The sequence below is a fragment of the Betta splendens genome, chromosome 16 (assembly GCF_900634795.4).
Source record: "Betta splendens chromosome 16, fBetSpl5.4, whole genome shotgun sequence".
In the NCBI taxonomy this organism is placed as follows: Eukaryota; Metazoa; Chordata; class Actinopteri; order Anabantiformes; family Osphronemidae; genus Betta; species Betta splendens.
The window spans coordinates 18,580,459-18,601,970 of NC_040896.2; the positions used below are offsets into that span (position 1 = coordinate 18,580,459).

Here is a 21,512-nt window from a genome sequence, read left to right on the forward strand (position 1 = left end):
CCGCCTGCACACGTCACAGCCCTCGCGCTCACCAAACCCCCTCCGCAAGCTGCCGCGAAGGTTAGTCCGAGGTCAGCGCCGTTTATTCTGCGGAGTGAAAGTGCCCTGAAGTGACACACGCACAGGCGCGCGCGCGCGCACACACACACACGCGTCCCCGTGAGCTCATACACAACAGTGACCTCCACTGGATCCTCGTGATAATTGATAATGACCTTGGCCCATGCACGTCTCCCAGCCTTCGTCTAACTAATTACTCGCGGGGTCTAAAAAGTGCCGTACAGCTGCGAAGGACGAGGCGAGAATTCGCTTGATTGCACTTGGATACACAGGGATGACCCTGCAGCGGCAGCATAAACGCGCGGCAAATCGGCATCAGGCCTCAACGCAGTCCATGTATCATCATCAGCGTCTGTAAATGAAGGAATCTGTAATAAAAGAAAACAATTTGATCCAGTGCATTTCTGGGGCCCGTTTGCTGTCACATGCTCTGGAGAGGCCCGTTTGAAGCTAAACAGCTGAAATCAGGGCTGCAGTAGCGACATCGCAGTTAAGATGCAGCTATGTGAATATGACAAACGCCAAGTCAGTGTAATACAGTGTAATTACCATGACAATGAGCAACATTCAAACAAAGGTTCCTTCAACACAACAGCGCTGAACAGACACTGGATCCTGTGTCTGTGTGGCATTTGTGTTTCTCTGTGTAAGGGCTGATGTACATTATTCAAACCAGCCACTGGTGCCAGTATAAATATCAGTTCTTCAAATTAATGAAATAAACTAATTCAGAGTAAATTGATCATAAAATGTTGCACCTTTGTGCTGAATAGGCTCCTTTACTGAGGTTTAGAGCTGGGGGGTCGGATTCGCTTAAAAATGCTGACGTTACTGGTTTAGTACTGGTTGCCAGTTTTAACCACAAATGACTTTAAATAATAAGCTTTGGGGGCCAGGCGTTAGCGTCTTGGATTGTGATGGGCTGCCTATAACAGCAAAGCTGAGAACATGATTATACGAGTAGTGATGAAATCGTTGTTTATTCAGGCGCAGCATATTTGTAGATATCATTTGTAACCATTAGGTGGATGTAAAAATAGCTCGGGTCAGAAGAAAAGGCTTGAATGTCAGCTGGGCTGCTGATAGTCTCCTTGAATACTCTTAATGCCGCTGCTTGCGTGTAGACTAAATTCCCTCGGCTGGGTAAAAACAAATATAAAAGTAAAGCTCATAAATTAGATGTCACCAACAATTTTATGACTGTAATAAGCCGAAATGCCAGAACGCATTCGAGATCAAGAGCCGTTATTTCTCCTCCAGAATGCCTTAATAATTCACTCGTATTATTCTCTCCCAGTCACAACACAGAAACCTCTCACGAGCCAGGAATGATTAATATTTAGGTCTCAGCTGAGAGCAAAACATCCATCATGTGATTAGTTTCGACGCTGCTAATTGCCAACCGCCTCTTAGCTAAACCTCTTCTTTGAAAAGTAAATATTTAGCGACTGTATCTAGACACAGGGTTGGGCAACTTTTACATTTCAGCAGCTTAAGGAGGGAAACACAGCGGCAGTGTCTGCCTGGGCCTCTACTGTAGAATGCTGTACTGTGACGCTGTCAGATCCCTGGAGACGTCCCTGCTGCTTAGTGCTTTCTTGCAGCGACTCAACGTATACCTCAACGCTCATAAATGTTTTGATCAATAAATGCTTTGATCATCACTTGGGGCCGCGCGAGCAGCCAGTCGCTGAATGCGGACTCTGAAGGTCGGCCGGTGCAGATGGAGCTGACGGGGTGTCGTAAGTCCTGGTATTGTTCCGCAGGCTGATTCACATCATAACAAACCGACCGCCGGTGCCGGTGAGAACAATTTGCTCGCTGGTTTCTCCGAGACCGACAGCAGCACAGAGACGTGGCCAGATAAAATAGATGACGTCAGGGTTTGTTTCCATTTGAAATGGAGCCCATAATTACACTTAGAATGAGAGAAGGGGGGGTTTTATTGCCACTCTGGGCTCCTTCCGAACTTCATTAGAGGTGATGTCACACATAACAGAGCAGCTCAACTTGACCTTTTGTCACTGAAAACTAGCTCGTCCACAGCAGAAGCTCAGACCAACCAGCCACACAGTCAGCTTCAAACTATTTTTGTCGCAATAAATATTTTATGCTGTTACACGACCTTGTGTTATTGTACTCACAGATTTCCTTTTGTCATTCTACTCAAAGTAAACCCTTTCTAAAAATGTACGTTTGAGCACAGAGGCAGTATTTTCAGCACCGAGATCATGAAAGGCCTTTTCTCATGAATGTGCTTGACACAAAAGGTCACTAGATGGTGCTGTGATTGCTTTTTGCTTGCTCGCTTGCATGCTTGCATGTCTGCCAAAGGGCGAAATGTGAATGCTGCAATTTATCCAAACTCACTTGGATGAATTGCGGATCCTTACAGCCTCAGTGTGGGTCTGAGCTGTTGAATGCTTTTTCAGGCACCTTTGGTGGAGCCGTCATCAAATGGTTTGGTTGGAAACAATGAGCACAGAGTTTATGTTAACAGGCTGTTTGTTAATGGCGGAAAATTAAAACTGACAACTGCTTTGGTCCTACCTCAGTCTGAATAGACTAACTAATGTAAAACCGCATGTGTGTTGATTTAGAAACAAAGTAACATTAATTAATGGGTAGAAAGAAATTTTTAATATTGACAAATGATGAATATTTATAAACGTGTCGATTTAATTTTTGTTTTAGCAGAGTCACTTTTGTCAATGTGCTGCAATGTGTGTTGTTTGTGCAGGTTGTGCTGGCGATGCAGCTATCATAGGGCAAGCGAGAAGCACGAAGTCGGAGTCAGAAACAATGAGAGGACAGGACATCAGCATCATGAATCGTCCAGCTAGAGAGACCCTGGTGTTGCATCTGTGCTCCTGTGTTCTGGCAAATTAGCTCATGTAAGTAAGAAAAGAGAAGAGGTTCAATTAAGTTAACAGCGCTGGTGGATCTGGCAAATACATAAAATCCCCGAGGGCCATGTGGTGTTGGATTAAACTGTTTTAAAGTGGAGCTCTGCTTCTTAAACAGTGCTGATTATTGTCTTGTTGGCTTTGGTGAAAAGCTTGATTCCAGCTCTTTGGTTCATTAGTCTTCAAAGGAGCCATGGTTTTCTTGGCCTCTAAATTTATTTCCCATAATGTGGGAAAGTACGCGATCACAAATGCGCTTTTTACGCCTCCAGTCTACTTTCATTAACCTGCTGAAGACAAGTCCACCGTCTGACAGCCTGAAAGTCCACAAATCATACTGTAGCAGAGAAACCGCACCGCTGTTCTTACCTCCCTTTCCTGTTCATCTCGGCTTTCTTCAGTTTAAACATAATTCTTTTGTTGTGCAAGACAAAAACAACATTCTTTTTAATTGAGCAAGGCAGAGGCACAATGCACAAAGCTTGGCAGTGTTGCGTTTTCCCAAGGCACATAAAAAAGAGGAAGAAGGCCATCTATCCTACAAACCATCCATTTCCATTTCTGTGAAACACGTATCTGGTGGTTTAAGGTTTGTCACTTGACAAAACCTTGGCATCAAAATATTAACCACAGTGACATAAATGGGAAGAACTTGTTTGAAACCGCTTCCTTTTAGTCTTTGAAATCTGCGTCTTTAGTTAAGAGATGCCTCTGATGATGCTCGTGTGATGTCAGTGTCACCTCTGTGTGTTACAGTGATACAGATTCCTAGAGTCTGATGGAGCGGCCACTGTAATAATCAAAAACACACACGTACAGTAGATGGATGCTGAGTCCTGTCCTGAGGAGCCGGCTCTCCTGTGCTGCGTCATCTGTCTGAGAAGCCGACGTCTGTTTTTTCTTTCTATTCATCGTTTCAAACCCAGCAACAGACTGAAGCGGAAATGTTCCATGCTCAAGGACACCGGCAGAGCAACCGAGTCTGTGCATCTGTATATAGGAGAGATCAAACAAGCTTGTTTTTTTTAACATCCCATTTCTGAGTCATCATCAGTCATGTTGGCACCTTAGAGTCTGGTAAAAATAGACACGCAGGACAAGAACAACAGTGACAACAGAAGCTCCATAAAACCTGTTTGATATTCACGTAGAAGCTTCTGTTAAAACCAAGCCGTAACTTAACAATTACTGTTGTTATTATTCTATTTAGGTTAAATGTGTGAATGTGTGGCAGTTGTGGCACGTCTCAGGATGATGCAGCGACCTGACGGGAGTGTGACCCATGGGAGCTCATACCTGCCTCCTGAATCAACTGTGTGAAATTACTTTCCCCTAAACTAAAGTCTGGCTGTTGGATGATAAACTTGTTTCCTCAGCTGAGCACCGCTGACCCCTTCTCACACATAAGCAGTCAGATGGAGGATGGTGGAGGTAGTTCTAAGTAGAAGCATTGCTCCTTTGATTTGAAAAGGCGGTTCAGGCGTCTGATTAGAATCCCCCCACAAAAGTGCAGCAATGTGACGTTTACCTTAGTTCGGCTCCAGTCCTTGAAAGCAACCTGTGCACAGCAACAATGCTGCCTTTGTGGCTCACCGAGCGCAGCAGGAATGCTGGACGTGAAGCAGCCATGACGCCTGCGTCGCTCTGTCACCGAGGCGACGCTTCCTCCTCTCACACATGACATTTGCACGTGCGCCTTCTTCGGTTTCAGCGTGCATCTGTCTGGTTTACATAGATATGATGCATTCAGGCTCCTTGGTCTGTAATCAAAGAATAAGAGGCCGACGTGGTGTAAGCTGTTGCAGTGTGCCGGGTTTCCCCTCTCATTTCTGTGTGTATAGTGTTTCAAAGAGCCTCCGCTGGCTTGTCTGCCTGGAATTTAACAGCCAGCATCAAAATGAAGGAAAGACTTTAGTAAATAGTTTGGATCAGGGCTGCATTGTAGTGTTTGGGAGCAAGGCTATAATTTCCTACACAATGCTGCATCTTCACAGCATTTCTCCACCTTGTTGTGTTGCCTGGTTCTGTATATATTTCTCATGGAAATATATACGGAACGGTTTCTCCGTCTTCCTCTCTCCTCTGTCATTTGGAAGCCACAGCATTTTTTGGTGATTTATCTGTTTGTCTGTGTTATTGTTCTGGTCCCTGATCACAGATGTCTCAGCATCATTTTAAAGTTTCAACTTTCACATCCTATTTCAGTGTTTCTGGTACGGGGGGGGGGACAAAGCCAGTGTACATTTCGTCAGCTTAGGCATATAAGAAAAAAAACAACCCAGTAAGGCTTAAAATGTTACAAATTACCGTGGGATACAGAACAAAACCAGCACCAGGGTTCTGCTTCACCGACTGGCTTCCTTTCCTCTTCCTTTCCCACTCCTCCCTCAGTCATTTTAACTCTTCCCTCTCACCTCATGTGACCTTTCGGCGTCTCTCTTCTTTTATCATTCCCATATCCCTCCTTTCACTCCCTGGGTCTTTCTCATCTACACCACACTATACTGTGGCGACCTCCACGCCACAAAAGTCTTTAATTATTATACCAACATCACACAATAATACAGTCTGTACTAAATGCAAGATGAAAAGATGCAAATGTACAAACATGAAAAGAAAGCGTCTCTCCTCACATCTTGTTCTGCTTACAGTCTCCCTCTCCTTTTCTTCTTCTGTCTGCACAAACCCAAACATGAGCCTTCCAGCTGGGTGTGTTGCGTGTAAAGGAAAGTTAATTGGGCTAAAGTGGCTTAAGGACTCCACTGACTAATGGTGTCCGTTTACAGCGAAGGAGTGAATGGAGGCACTGCTGCGACCGCACCCTGAGCCGGTCAACTTGAATCGGACTCACCTGAGGAGCAGGATTTATTCCAGCTTGATTCACTCAGACTTTAACTGAATGACTGACCCATCGTCGGAGACGCGGCTTCGATACTGGACAGTGAGACCAGTCAATGGGTGTAGTCACTGGAGGGGAAAATTGTTTGATGCCCTGCAGAGCTACCTGACATCACGCTGTTTGCTGTTTCATAACAAATTCATTTGGCTGGTCATTGAGGACACCGGCACTCTGCTCAGACCCAGCACGGCTCTTTTAGGTCCACCAGTCCCACAGAAATGTCTTAATACGGTTCTATACTATCTATACAGAGCAAAGCTAAGAGATGGTGGATCTGTGAAACACACAAAGATGCTGACATGGATAAAACGGACTGGGCACACAGTCCCTTCAGGCCCCTTTGTGAAGACACACACACTGCTGCTGAACGCACAGCATCTGTGAACACACAGTGTTGCCTCCTCAAGGTAAAGCCAGAGTAAAGTAATAGCTCCGCTCCACAGAAACAGCAACAGAGGTTAGAAAAACCTGGCAAACCTCACACAATAATGCGACAGATGTACAGCGTCTTGCCAGCTGAGACCCATTTGTGAGACACATGGATGAATTTCACCCACGTTCCCATTGGTTGATGGGATGGGTGCTATAGTATAATATCTCATTGTTATTTCCTGCTGTCTGTGTAGTTCTGGGCATACTGATCCATTCACCCTAACACCAGCCTTGACCTGCCTTGTCAAGTCCTAATACTTTCCTAGATAACACAGTTGCACAATCGCACATTTGTGTCAAGGGCCGATAAGATCAGAGTATTAGCACTTACTAGGATATTCACAAGCCCAAACTGAAACCTAATCCCTCATAAATCTTCCTGGCGATCAGAGGCTGTCGGCTGCTGCTGAGTACGGTGTTCCTGTAAATGTGCCCACAGTAAGCCTCCTCCTTTCTAGTGGTGGGTGCGTAGGCCTGTGTGGGTGCAACGGTCAGAGGAGTCTTCCCTTTCCCCACCTCCGTTGGAGCTGTCGCTTGGTCAGCCGCTGTCCCCGCGCTGACCTCAAATAACATCTGCACATCTGGAGCTGCTCTGAGAAGGTGAACCACAGCGCTGCTACCTACCAGCATCTGCAGCAACTGAGGTAACCGTGTCCACGGGCCAGTCTACTATGGCACAGTGTCGAAATGCAAATGTACAATCAACATCACCATGTCACAATGAAGAATGACTCACGTCCGGTTTCGGTAACAGAGCGGCAGTGGTCAGCCTCTGGATGCCCCGATGTCACCTTAACAAACACATGGACCTCAAATGGATTTGTTGTCAGAACCAAAGATGTCACTAGGACAAGAAAACGAATGGAGCAACAAAAGGTATTAGTTTCCTAAATCATATAAATGATTGTACGTCACAACCTCTGGGGAGGACAGGCAGTCACGCCTGTCTTTTACTCAGACTTACCTATGCACTAATATTATAACTACTGCACTGATGCAGTGGCTTGTACAAGTATTCATGGTCCTCGGTTGATGAGGCTTTTAACTTTTTCATTTACATTCCAGTTTGTTTCAGCAACCTTGTCTGTTTCTGTGAAAGGCTGTGGAAAAGGCGCGATGTGCATCAGAGGTCAGAGGTCATGCTCAGTCCTTCGTCAATGGGTGGTCTAACAGGATGTGAAGTCCAAATGATTCAATACGAGTTCACCCTTGGGGAACCACAACCAATCAGAGGTTCAAACACCAGTGACTAGGAGAACATGAATTGACAAAGCGTGTGTGTGTGTGTGTGTGTGTGTGTGTGTGTGTGTGTGTGTGTGTGTGTGTGTGTGTGTGTGTGTGTGTGGATGGTGACATCATCTGGATGTGAAAGGCAGTTAAAACAACTAACTGATTAACTGATGCATCACGATGAACGCACGTTGTGAAAAACAAACACACTTGCGCGTTGTAGGAAACCTTTTGATCGTTTAACTGAGATATGATTTCCCAGTTTGCCGTAATGAACATAAACATATGACTAACGAAGAAAAGCGATGAAAAACTATATAGTCTAGAGTTTGGAAAATCATGACTCATGTTATTAAGAGACTCAATGCCGTCTAAAATCTGACAACATGGTAAACTCACTTATTTTTATTTTCTCAGAGAATGTGGATTAAAGCATCTTTTGATCTACTGTAGCATGCTGAAATCCCCTCAGTCCTCATTATACCCATGCAGCCATGGGGATATAACCATTTCCAAACCCTCGGTGGACTGAGGGTCAGACTGTGGGGGTTTTGTTCAGTCTGAGTGTGTATCCTGATGCCGTACAGGGTGTGTGTGTGTGTGTGTGTGTGGGGGGGGGGGGGGAAGCGCTGCCTTGGTGGTGGCCCACTGTGGAGGAAAGCAGCGGGGGGCCGGGTACACGCATGCACACATGTTCCCCACAATGCACGATAGGTACGTGTGCAGCCAGGCACGTACCGCACCGCCTCGTCCCGCTTACGCACGCAGGCGGCCGCAGAGCAGCGAGGCTACTGGAGGTAACCCCGTCAGAGGGGGGGGGGGGGGGAGCTGGAGCCGGAGGGGGCTGGAGACAATTGGAGACAAATGGACGGCAGATGAAGCTCGCTTGAGTCTGGACACTCGTTCGCTCTCCCACACTTTTGCTCGTTGCTGCTTTTGTGTCTGTCGGCGTAATTCGAAGCGGTCCGTCCTTCCTCCGTCTCCCATCCCGTGATATACTGACCTATATATCACAGTGACGTGACAGATCGCCGTCCTGGCTTCACTTACACTAAACTCAAGCAGATCCTCACCCATTCTTTTGACCACTTGGGGGCGAAGCTAACACAACAGTGGCATATTATCACCCTATAAAGTGACATGCAGTCGTATTAGCATTTTTTGTTTTGTCGGTTATCTGACAAACCCACATGTGCTCGCGCTCACAATTGCTTTACATCTAAATTCAGATGTGCCTCCAGGCGACAATATCAGTCTCTTTAGCGACTTAATGCTCAGCTCAACATTCAGCTTGTAATTAAAAGCTTATGTGTAAGGTCACTTTTCTGACATGCACATTATGAAACATGTTGGCAACAAACAGTATTAATGGCATAAATAAGCACATTTTGTATTGTTTTACAGAGGAGTATGAAAAACGTAGTGACAGTAAACAAGACCGGGACCAAGGACATTGGATTTCACAAAGGAGTTTCCTGAACTATCAAATAACCTGACGGGCTGCTTTTGATAAATGAATGTGCTTTTCTAAAACAGCAGCACATTGTGTATCTTTTCTAGGCTGCCACTAAAGAGGGGAAATCAGCTGTAATGTTTAGCTGTTACAGGAAGTCTGAGGAAACGTGATTTACATATTAAACCATAATCTGTGTGGCGCTTTTCAAAACATCTGAGGTGAAATAGGTTTTCTAGTTCTGCCTGTAAACAAAGCACATAGGTTTTTATTTTTAGTTCCTTCAAGTCTCTTATTTAACTTCCAAAATTAAAGCTTTTTCAAACACGACCTTGTCATTAACCAACAGCATGACAATTAGATTCACACCAGAGATTAGAACAGTATTTGTGTACAATTCTGTTTGTTTGACTGTGTGCATTTCTGTGTGTGTGTGTGTGTCTTCTGCTTAATCTCGGCGCGTGGAGAGAGCGATGCATGGCAGGAATGGCAGTAATTGTGTTGATCTCATTAGGCGCCGACCCGCCGTTCCAGGGCCAATCAGGACGCGCAGCACCATGGGGTCATTAGAGAAAAACCAAAGGCAAAACACTAATTAGCCTGCTAGCTTTAGCGTCTCTGTGTGAGGAGGAAGAACCGGCAGCAATGCGAGCGCCGACACACTTCCTTCCGCTCAGACCCAGAAGAGCGGACGAAGCGCATGGTTTGACATTAGGTAGCGAGTGGAGTGCAGCCACCAAATCAAACAGCACATCTTCTGGAAGCGTTCCACTGTGGCGAAATGCAAAATGTCAAAATTATACAAAAAATACAAGAGTTAAATCAAAGATCTGACATTTATCAAACTGAAAGCGTCTCCGTGTCCAAGATGGATGAAGTGCATTTAGTGTCAGCGTTAAGTCTGACTTGATGGATGAAGCTCTGACAAAGAAACATCTAATAAATCTAAACACATTAGCTTCAAGCCTCGTGCGTGTTTTCATTACAACACCGGATATCGACCACACAGAGCGCAACCGACACCGTCGCTGTTCGTCGAAGGCGAGAAGCGTTGCCAGAGCTCCGATGTCCTCCCTCGGTGCCGCGCGTTCCAACTCCTCCGCTGGAAGAAGTGCAACAATCGGATTAAGCTTCAACATATGCTCAAAATCCCTCAGGCGGCTCGAAGCGCTAACGCCAGTTGCGAAATATGCATATTAAAGGCGATAACAGCAGTGGTCATCATGATTCACTGGCCTCGTAGCACCGGCCGCTCAGCGTCTACAATGTGTTTGCTATTCTCGAAGCAACGCTGAGTATTGTTTTCCAGCTGCTCACCTTCTGACTATGAGGTCATGAAAGACCCCAACGTATAAATCAATAATAAGATGTAAAATCATTTCGAAGCGGGGCCAAGTTAGATACTGAGTGTTTCTGGAGGGAATGACTTCTAGCGGGAACATACTGTGCATGTGCATTAGTTGTGATGGAGTGGTGCCGGGGAAGGAAAGCAAAGCACATGTACGTGACCCCATATTTGTTTTTGTGCGCAAATACGCGCGCACATGAGTACGTGTAGCGTGACATGTTGATGTTGCAATCCCTTTTGGCTGAGCGCCAGCGGACGCAGCGCGCCAGCAAACGGACACACGGACGTGCGTTTACAGTCAGAGCGTCGGTCAGGGCCTCACGCGAGCTGCACGGTCCGAGGCCATCGGCTGCAGCAACGGGGTCTGATTACACGTCCACACGAAGCAAAAGGTGGGAGAAACGCCCGTCGTTCATGTGAAGCTGCTGCCTTTGTCATTTACGTCAGGTTCAGGTTCAGTAGATGTGAAGCTGTACTGGACTCATCACTTTACACCGTGCTTGCGTTTATGACTTGGCCGAAACCTTCCAGAGTTCAGTGAGGCCATTTTGCCTCAACAGGGAGATCATTAGTGACAAAGACGTTTTTTTTACTTCAATTCTTTTGTAAAACTACATATAATGTATCACTTGGCACTGTCTTCATGGTTTAAATGCACAGCACCGGGTGTTGGAATAATGAAATCCTTCTGCAAAACAAGCAGCAAAATAAAGTTTCTCTATGGTCTGATTTAGCATTTTTATTAAAGAACAATGGCACAATTGTATTAAATGTGTGTTGATTCCAGTAGTTTGATGGTGTTTTTAGCCATAAACTTCATAGGCAACATCAGTCACTTGTGAAAATGAATAATAAATAATAGTAAATAATGTAAATGATGGTGATTTGAGCCTTTGTCCTGTCTCGCTTCATGTTGGGATCCATGTATAAGTCTCCTTGAATTGTGCTGACTGCGTTAGCAGTCCAAAATATTCCCATGGGAGGTGATGAGAGATGTTTGGGTGTAAGTTAACGAGCACAGGCACCGTCTGCAGCATAGTGGTGAGACTGATGCACAATGTAACACAGATGTCATGGTGCTACGGACTTTTGGAAGTGACTGCGCACTGATGAAGGAGAAGCTCGTGTCGCTGAAAAACAATCCTTTATTGGAATACCTTCAAGACTTCGTGCATGATGTTATAAAGCTTCCTGGTGTGAATAAGCCACTAATGATGAGGGAATTCCTAACTAAGCACAATGATACATTTTGCTAAAGGCAGAAGCCAGGGCTTTCAAACGAGGGGACGCGGCATCTGTGTTTACATGATGATCAAGTCTGACCAAGCGATTAGTAACTTCCTGCAGAGAGATCAGAGCAGTGGGTGGGTGGTCACAGGCAGGAGGGATTGTGTGTGTGTCTGTGTCATTTTAAACGAATACAAGATCATCATGACATTTGAAAAGTAATTTATTTGACAAGCAGAAAAATGCCACAACATGGACATGAATCTAGGCACAGAAATCTAAAGCCCCCAACAATCAATGGACCTTCATCATTGTACACACATTACACAGCTCTTCATGCATCTTCATGTCTTCCGTCCATGTGTGAGCTACTGTATCACACACACACACACACACACACACACACACACACACACACACACACACACACACACACACACACACTAAGATCAACTGGGGGTCCTGGCGTTGCCCCACTAAATCCCACTAAATAACACAGCAGCCACACTCTCCTGTAGCTACTGCCGAACTCAAATATCATGTTTCGCACCGCAAAGTGATTTTAGCCCAGTGCTGTGCGCATAGGCCATCTGGCACGAAGGACAAATCACAGCGGGCCACGGTCTGTGGGTCAGCGGGCTGTTTTCATAGCAGCCTTATCTTTCTGTCTGTCAGTTCAAGTGGATGAGAGCTGCCGCGTGCAGGCTATATATAGTGTGTAATACCAAAATACATGAATCATCAAATTTTAAAGAAGCCAGGAGCCACAGGTCAGTTTCAGGTCTCATTTTCACCATTTCACCAATTTATTTTAGGTTATGACCCAGCATTACTGTAAATAAAGACGCTCTACAAAAAGCACAAAGATAATATGTTGCTGTTAGTTCTTGATAGTAACATGACAGCTTGTAATGTTGTTTTTCAATATCCCTCCCACTGAATAACATCCACCTGCTCTAATCAACCATTCAGCAGGTAGCTAATTAGCCAGTAGCCGGGCTGCCTGCGTGTTGAACGTACAGAGCAGCATTGTGGAAGCCGTGGCAGCTTGTCAGCCATCATAAACCGAACCCCGGGTGCCAGCATCCACTGAGGGTCTTATTAGTGTCACTTCTTAATCCCGGCGGCGTGTAGCGCTGTCTGCCTGGAGAACTGTTTAGTATATAAACAGACGCTGTGCAAGAGCAACGTGGAGGGAATCCAGGAGCTGGAGCGAATAGCAGGAGGCCGACGTGTTTAATGTCAGGCACATATGTCAATCAAGGCCTTTGGCGCAGATATCAAAGCTTTCCACCAATATGTCAGTGTTATTAATGGAATATCCATGTCTGCCTCACACCTACCAGGCGACCTGGGGTAAGTGACCATAATGTGTCTTGATATGATGGAGAAACACTGGAAGAGGGCAAGGGAACGTGTAGTTTGTGTGGGCGCTCCTGTGTCCTCTCACAGACACCGTTAGGCCGCTTAGAGTGGTTTTTCTGTCTCTATGTGATGCCCAGAGATGGAGCCGCCTCTCGCCCCACTCACAGCCGAGATAGTAGGAAGTGAGTCACTGGTCATTCCCTCTAACACATCAATAGATTCCATTTCTATCCATGCAAACGTGCATATTTACATATACTCCAGGCAGCTCATGCTTGTTTGCACAGTCAAGTATGAACTAACCAACTCTATTCGTATGATAACAATACAAGCACTGTTACAGGGTTTACACGCAACAGTGGTTCTATGAACGTCCTGCAAAGACAAACAATGGAGATAATGTCAGCGTGGAATGACTTTAATAAAAAGTTAAATGGGTGCATTTGTAACATATAAACAGTACTTGGCAGAATGGCTCGGTTGTGTTCATATGTGTGTGTGTGTGTGTGTGTGTGTGTGTGTGTGTGTGTGTGTGTGTGTGGTGCTGCACTGAAGTAATGTAAGTCTGGGTGGGGGTGAAAGACAAGGCAGAGAGCGTTACACACAAGGTATTCGTGTCACATTTGGCTCCTAAGCACCTCTTAGTGTTACGACTCAGGTTCTTTCTGATTTATTTCCTTCCTGTTTTGTTCCAGGTGCACATTATATTATAGTGCAAGGGCCTGGCAGCCAGTCATTAATTGTACCTATGCTTTAAGCTGAGTGAGACGGGTACAGTGGCTGCTTCTCCCACGTCAGGGTGTGTTATTCCAGCCAAGCATTAAAACTGGAAGCAGCACCTACTGTATCAACACCTTTAATGTAAAAATCCTAATCGCTCTTGGATGCCGCGTCCCTCCTGCCGTCACACAGTCCTCCGCCAACAGACGGAGCAGAGCTTCAAGAAATAAAACAAGTCTTATTTGTTGGTTTTTTTCATGTCACGTGATCTGCAGCCAGTGCTTTTCATTGGCGGCCGTCTTGAGGGTCGCAGGGTGTTGGAGTGAGTCCCAGCTGTCACAGGTGAGAGGATGGATGGACACAGTCTGTCATTATTAGCTACAGCCTTTAACACAATGCCCAGTGAAGTGAGTGTCATCTGCATATCCACGAAAACACACATCTCCTTGGTCTATTTTTAGTGGAAATGATTATTTAATTAAATTTCACCTCAGACTTGCTCAGATACAACGATTCCTCCAGTGCAGTCCTAACCGTGCTGTCGTGCTCTGTCACGTTTGCCTAATGGTGATGAATCTGTGCAATAACGCAGCAAAAGGCCTTCAGAGGTCTGGTCTCCACTACTAACAATGCAGGGATTCACACTGTTTCTATGCAGTTTAACGGGCTGCAGGACCTGCGACCGCACTGTGTATACAACCCACTCGGAGTGAGTTCGGGGGCGTGGGGCTGATTAAGGAGAGACCAGGAAGTTAAGAGGAGGTGGGGAAATGCCCGCATACACAAAGGGGAATTTAACGGCTACAATAACACAATTAAAGGCATCAGAGGCCTGTTACTGAGCCAAAACGGTAAAAGTAATTTTTCTTTGTTATCTGAAGTAGCTATATTTACTCCCTGCATTTGTATACGATGATCATGTACCTTAAGGACAGCAGGTGTTTATTTTCCATCATAACATTTTTGTGAAAAAGTTGTCTTACTGGTGTTTGCATTGATATGTATTTAACTTTTCAGGATCTTGTCTTAAGATGGAATAAATATTTTAATATATTGTTTCTGTGACATAGTGTACCATAAACAACTGGACCTAATTGTTTTGCTTTCGGCCACTTGAGGGCAGCAGAACAATCCGAAAACTCACCAAATAATTTTGTTTTGCGAAGGTGTTTAGATTAATAATTACCATTAGCATCATGGGTCTTCGTGGCACACAGCTTTAAATGCTTTTTTTGCCAAACAAAAATAAAGACATCTCCATATAAATTGCAGCTGCGCGTCCTCAGAGGAGAATTCTCACAAGGTTTTCAGTTTGGCTGTGGCAACGTGGTTGATGTAGCAATAAAACAGACTAATAAAATGACTAAACGATGACAATGTGTCCTAGGTGACACCTGGGACCTCCACACAGTTAAATAGTGACAATAAGTGTTTAAGGAATAAGAGGAACATTACTCCTCCTGTGTCTCCTTCCCTCTGCTCCTCCCTGGTAATTCAATCAGAAGATTAAATGTTGCAACATCAAGCCTGGATTTGGACCGATTCCCTTTATCGCTATGGTGATGGCTGCCAAATAAACACAGAAGGAGAAAGTTGCTGTATCTCTGAGATGCACTGCAACACAAAAAGCCAATTCTTTAGGCATTGTGTGTCTCACAGAAATCGAAGCTCATGCATCCACACTGAACCTTCTTCCCCTGGAGCATATGTTTATTATCTATAAATGTTGTACAGTCCTTTCTGAACAGCTTGTTGGTGAGTGTTTCCGCCTTCGGTCTCGTCCTCCTCGATTCGGATGACACCAGGTGACGGATTCATCTGCTTTTAATGATGTGACTAGAGTAGTGATAAGAGGTTACTCACATTTGTGAATGTGTGAAACTGGCTAGAATTCCTTAATTTATTGCCACATTTTGATCAAACCATCCAATTAAAGCTACAATTCTTAACTTCCCTCTCATTTCAAATTCAGACCCAACTGTATGAAACTGTCCTGCAGCCTCTGGTAGATGTTGGTTCAAACACAACCTCACATGCTCACATGCTTTAGCTTCTGTGATTTGCCAAGTTAATGAAGCCGACATCAACTTTCTCTGTTGGCGTTTGTCTGCCAGTGAACAAGATTCAGTTTTTCTGCCCAAAGTGACTTGTGACTCCTGTCACAAATAGCACCACCATTTTGGGGTCGCGACCCTTAATGATGGAAACCATTAGCGAACTTAAGTAAATGGCTTCTTTGTGGATTTTCCTTGGCTCCTTTCCTTAAACTGTAAATTAACCCCAAGGAGCCTTGTTTCTGATGAGGTTAATGGTGCCTCCTTATTTATATCACATGTCTAAAAGCTTCACACGTCCTTAGACTCGTACAAAGACACACGACAAACACACAGACCAACATTAATGTAAGGCAGGTTTTGTGCAGAGCAGCGCTACAGACTGCTTCAACTACAGGGACATGTAGCTGGAGGCCACACTAATGTTTTGACACTTCATAACTTCATTAATGAAAATCATGATCATGTGCCTTTTGTTCTTTACTGAGAACATCGTTCTTCTACTCACTTTTGGGCCACAACCCCCTCAACAGCTACTGCACCTGAACCGAACGGGATGTTCTTGCATTTTGCTGTTTGCGTGCTGCTGGTTGCAAACTGATGGGCAACAGCTGGTACGTAATGTGTTAGATACACGTCTAATCAACTACGTCCCACAGATTTTGCCCTTGGCTAAAACACCTTGCTGAACACATGAATGCAAATCCGCTCAAGACTAACTTCACAGTAACAGTTGGAGCTCGACTTGCGGTGACTCAGTGTAGTTGGCTTTGGGAGAAGGGCTAAGTCATTAGTGGAATTTAAAAGCCCCAGACACTCAGCTGTGGCTCTGATGTCTCCCACTGCCTGGAATCCTCAGCAGCATCCGCATCAGTCACTGTCACCGGAGCAGTCAGCTTACGGGAAAGTTCTTTGACGCCTGACAGCTTTTACTGCAACTACAGGAACGCGAGGGAGTCTGTGGTTGCAAAGTAACCTCGCGAGAATGGTGTTCATCTGGCCCACCTGTGACACACACACACACACACACACACACACACACACACACACACACACACACACACACACACACACACTTCTTTCACGCGGTGCCTGTGTTGTGGTCCTCACTGCAGCTCGTCCCTCCTGTCCATCCTGTCCATCTCCTGTCCATCACGGCTGAGTTCACCGCAGGGTGCTGCAGCATCTTTAACCAGCCTTTCAAAGGAGCATCTGCTGTGCTTCGTCTAGGTTCCTGTACCGCTGATACAGAGACCACTGCAGCCTGCTGCCCAGGTCCCTGAGGTGCTTCCAGCCACAATTTGATTAGCTAAAGAATTCCTGTGTGAGGTTGGAGGAGTTCAGTTCAGATAATAGAAGAAAGACAGAAAGTGGTTACATCTGTATAATGTCATTCTAGAGTGAACACGTTTCTTCCTTAGGAAGCCACAGAACAGTATGGACATATGGCTGCTCTGTTTCCTCTGAAATCCAGTTCCTGCCGTCTTTAATTTTTCATTCTTACTAATCAGGTATAAAGCCGCGTATCTAAAACAAAGCGTTTCTATGCTTTTATCTCACAGTAAGCTATTGAATCCTCCCATATGCTAACACTGAACCAGACTTTCGTGGTCAGTGTTGTTACTTTGAACAGATGTTGAGCAACACAAACACCCCGGGAGCTCCTAAACCAGCTTCAGTCCAGAGTGACAAAACCGATTTCCACCGGTTAAAACAGGAAACCACACCATTGTCCAGGTTCCCATGTCTTCCACGCAACCACATCACAGGTCGCACACTAACTATTCTACTCTTTTGTAAATTTCATTTGTAAACTGGAGTTCTTCACGCACAGTTTTCAAACAGGATTATCTGCAGCACCTTTGTCGAGTGGTGTCAGAGAATGGAGGCACATCAAGTTGGTCAGTAATATTTATTCACTGCTGAACTGCATTTTTTTTTTTTTTTTTTTTTTTTTTTTTTTGTTCTGTCCAGCAGTTAAGCAAGCAGCATATATTACGCTGAATGCCATATTGTGATGGACAGCTTTGCTTTAACAAGAAGAGTATATATAGAATATATATACTCTTCCTGATTTATGGTTATTTAATGGTTTATTTAGCTAATCCAAAATGTGTGATGTTGCTGTGTTGGTGGACAGGTTAGGTTTCTGCTTTAGGGTGTGTATGCGGGAGGGTGGGGGGGAGGGGGGATAAGGGGTGCAACCAGCTGCTGAAACCAAGCAAATCTGTTAAGTAAACAATTGGAGCAAAAAAATAAATAAATAAGAAGCATGGATGTACCTTAGGCTAACACATTCATAACTAAACAATTTTTGTACTGTGGTTTACCTTGGAGATTAATACTAATACCAATAATAGTGCTAAGGTATGTGCACATACTAATACAAACATATACATACAATATACATACATATGTGCATTATTATACATATCCCATACTACTTAATAAAAGTCATGACATACAACACCACAAATTCCATATTCACACATTATTCATATCGGTAGTGATAAGTATCAATAATACTTACAGTTGGATTTGGAAAGTGTCCCACTACAAGGTTAGTAAGGCTGTAGCTTATCATTATTCACCCAAAGGGTGAGGCAGACGTTGGTGCATGAACAATGCCATTGTGGAAGCCAGGGTGATGTGAGGGGCTCCGCCACTACGCCCATCCAGCAAGCAGAGGAAGGAATCCTAGCAGCCAGGGAGCCCACACACCTTCAGTTCCAGGAGGGCAGGTGTTGCGACCCAAGCCGCCCACACAGAGCCCCCCAGGCAGAGCTGCAGCAGCCACAGAGACAGCACACCCGAGGCCAGAGGGGCCACCGGGGGTCAACGCTGTCCGCCCCATGAGAACCAGGGGCAAACACTCCCCCCGGCGGGAGGGTCGGCCTGAAAGAGTAGAGCCCGAGGACCCACGTCCGTAGGGAGCCCGCCAGGAGATGCCCCCGCGCCCAGAGTGGGGCCGCCCCCAGCCCACCACCCCCACACGGGCGGAGCGGGGCCTACCCCATCGGCCCGACCTCACCCCTGGCGCTAAGCGGCCTGCAGCACAAGGCCAGCAGCAATTGGTGGGGTCAGCAGAAAAGAGGTCCACCCAGGCAGACGATCATCGTACCCTGGGCGAAAAAACCGGCACCCCACACACTTCACACCGCACCACACGCATACCAACTCACACAAAACAGACGCATACACCCATCCACATGTCAACACACATCATCACATCAACACACAACACCCCATAGACTCTCTCACAACAAACTAGTCAATCATACGTGAACCAATGCACTCTCAGATACATTCTCCCACCCACACCATTCGCTTGATCACAATCGTGGGGAGGGTAGGTCTCCGGCCTGCCGTCCATGTGGCCCCAGGCAGGGACCGCAAGCTCCTCCCGAGCCCCGACCAACCCCCCCAACCCGGGGGAGGCAGAGGGCAGTAGAAATAGGTACCCCCAGAACCCTGCAACCCAGCTTGGACGTGAGTGTGTGGAACTAAAGTGCACTGAAGGTGGGTGACACCTCCAGGAGCACAACCGCTGGCTGACGGTGTGTCCCCGCGGACAGTGCCCCCCCCTCGCCCTAAATGTCTTTTTGCAGTTAAAACTGGGTGGTGATCTCTCCATCAGGGCCAGTGGCCGAGGCCACAACTGGCCTGAGCCCCAGGCCCCAGTGAAAGAGCCCACCCCCGGCCCTAAATGTATGTGTATGTAGCTAAGTATGAGGAACTTTGGGAGATACCCAATTCTCCGGGGGTCCAGCAGACAGAGCCATCAATGGGAAGTCTACTGGCCCCCCCGGAAGGAGCCCCCAGATTCCTGGACAAGTGTGTATGACTAATGCAATTAAAACTGCAGAGCATCCCACTTGGAAGGGACGGAACCACTTCCCAGTAGCCCTGGTCCCTCCATCAGCAGGACGCCCCTTGCAGACCTAAGTGGATGAATGCGGAGAAATGTTAGTTGGGAAGCAGAGCACCAGGGTCCGCAGAGCCAGGTTCCCGACTGGCTCTGCTACCTATCCCACCACCCCCCACAACCCCAGCCAGGAAGGGACAGCCGGACCCAGGGACCGCAGTACTACTGCCCAGGCGCCACACGCAGCACAGCCAGAGCCATCCTCACCCTTCTTTCACACCTTACCCATTCTCTCGCTCAAGTATGCCCATGCTTCGCCCCGTGTAGTGTGACACTCAAACCCACACACATACTCTGCGGTTGTGCATTGAGGGCCAGCCTCCGCCCAGGGCCCAATGAAGGTTCTAGCCTGAGTAGTCCGCCAACCCCCCCTGCAACGGGCCCGAGCAGTTACCAGAGGGCGTCGGACCGCTAGGGCAGGCAGCGCCCCACCCGAGCAGGGGCAGCGCCCCAGGGGAGAGACACCCCTCCGGGCACAGGCAGGCACCCCCAGAGGGAGTCCCCCGGACGCAGTTACCCAGGTCTCCACCCCCAGGTCCGCCCCCGCACACCGGCAGGGAGGCCCGCCTCCGGCTCCCCGGAGACAGGCACACGCCAACCCTCAAAATGGTCTCAACCCCGGCACAGGGCCGCCCGGTCCCAGCAGCCACCACACCCCCACCGCAGGGGACCCATGCGGCCAGCCCTGAGTTCCACCAACCCGTTTGTCCCGGTTCCTTAGGCAGGCAGGCACCACCAACCACTAGTCACCCCCCCACCACCACTGTGCCAGACATGACGCAGCACCCGAGCCCCACGCATCCTTACCTGGAAATGGAATCAATCAGAGTATAGTTTTGGTCATTGATTTGATGAAGCAGACAATGTGTCTAAGGTGGTATAATCTAACAAGCTGTTCAGGTATTGAGTAATGCTTAATTTTTTTTTAGTTTTCCAGTTCATGAGGATGATTTCTTTGCGACACAGAGGGCAGAAAGAAGTGTGTGTGATGAGTTTGTCTCTAGATCAAGCCCACTTAGATCTCCTAGAAGACAAAGTGCAGGGGCTGCTGGGATTGGACAGCTTAAACTTGGTTGACAGGTGTTCACATACTCTTGCCAAAATTGCTGCACAGGTGAGCATGACCAAGAATGCATTGTAGGAATCTATCTGCTGTGTTATCTGTACAGTGAGGGCAAATATTTGAGTTTGTGAGACCCATTTGGAACATCCTTTGTCCTGTATAGTGAGTTCTATGAAGAATTTTGTATTGTATTAGTTGTAAATTTGTATTTTTGTCATTCTGAATAAATTAGAACATATGTTATTCCAGAACGTGTAATTAGTGGTGATATTGAGATCAGCTTCCCATTTAGAGATCGGAAGGCTCACTGTCTGGTCTACATTGGAAATTAAGATATAGATTTTGGATACTGTCCTTTTCCCTGATATAATCATAAATCGCTCTATTACTGGTGGTGGTTGCATGTGGATGGCTAGTATTCTTACTTTTTGCATTTAAGTATTGACTTTAGTGTTGGTATTCTAAGAAATTGGCACTAGTGATTTCATAGTGAGGACACTAGTTCTCAAAAGAGGTAAACTTGTCTCTTGTGAAAACATGGTTTCAGATGTGTTATCCCTTTGATATGCAAGTTGGAAAGTGTATTGCCTTTTGTTTTGTATGATGTCTGGATTGTTCCAGAGAGGTGTGTTTTGGCAAAGAGTAAGCGAAGACCCATTAATTTTAAGAAACTCCCACCAGGCTTGCAGAGATGCTTTTATGCTAATGTTCTGGTAACAACTATGATGTTTGATTTTGGTGCTGATAAGGGCAGATCTGCAACTTTAATATTTCCACAAATGTTGTTCAATGTCTATCCAGGAGGAGTCTGCTGGCATGGGTTTATCCAT

At 46.2% G+C, this 21,512-nt stretch overlaps 1 long non-coding RNA gene across 2 annotated transcripts in view; it reads left to right on the plus strand.

Moving 5' to 3' along the window:
• LOC114842715 (uncharacterized) overlaps nucleotides 1–8,118 on the plus strand; it is an 8,686-nt gene extending 568 nt beyond the window's left edge. Inside the window, exons 2-5 of one of the 2 annotated variants that reach the window (XR_008692831.1) lie at nucleotides 2,801–2,954; nucleotides 3,723–6,941; nucleotides 7,052–7,173; nucleotides 7,363–8,118. This is a non-coding gene — a long non-coding RNA (uncharacterized LOC114842715). Of the gene's footprint in view, nucleotides 1–2,800; nucleotides 2,955–3,722; nucleotides 6,942–7,051 lie in introns of both variants that reach the window. The other variant, XR_003783481.3, reaches the window with a different exon arrangement.
• Nucleotides 8,119–21,512: the final 13,394 nt, after the last annotated feature.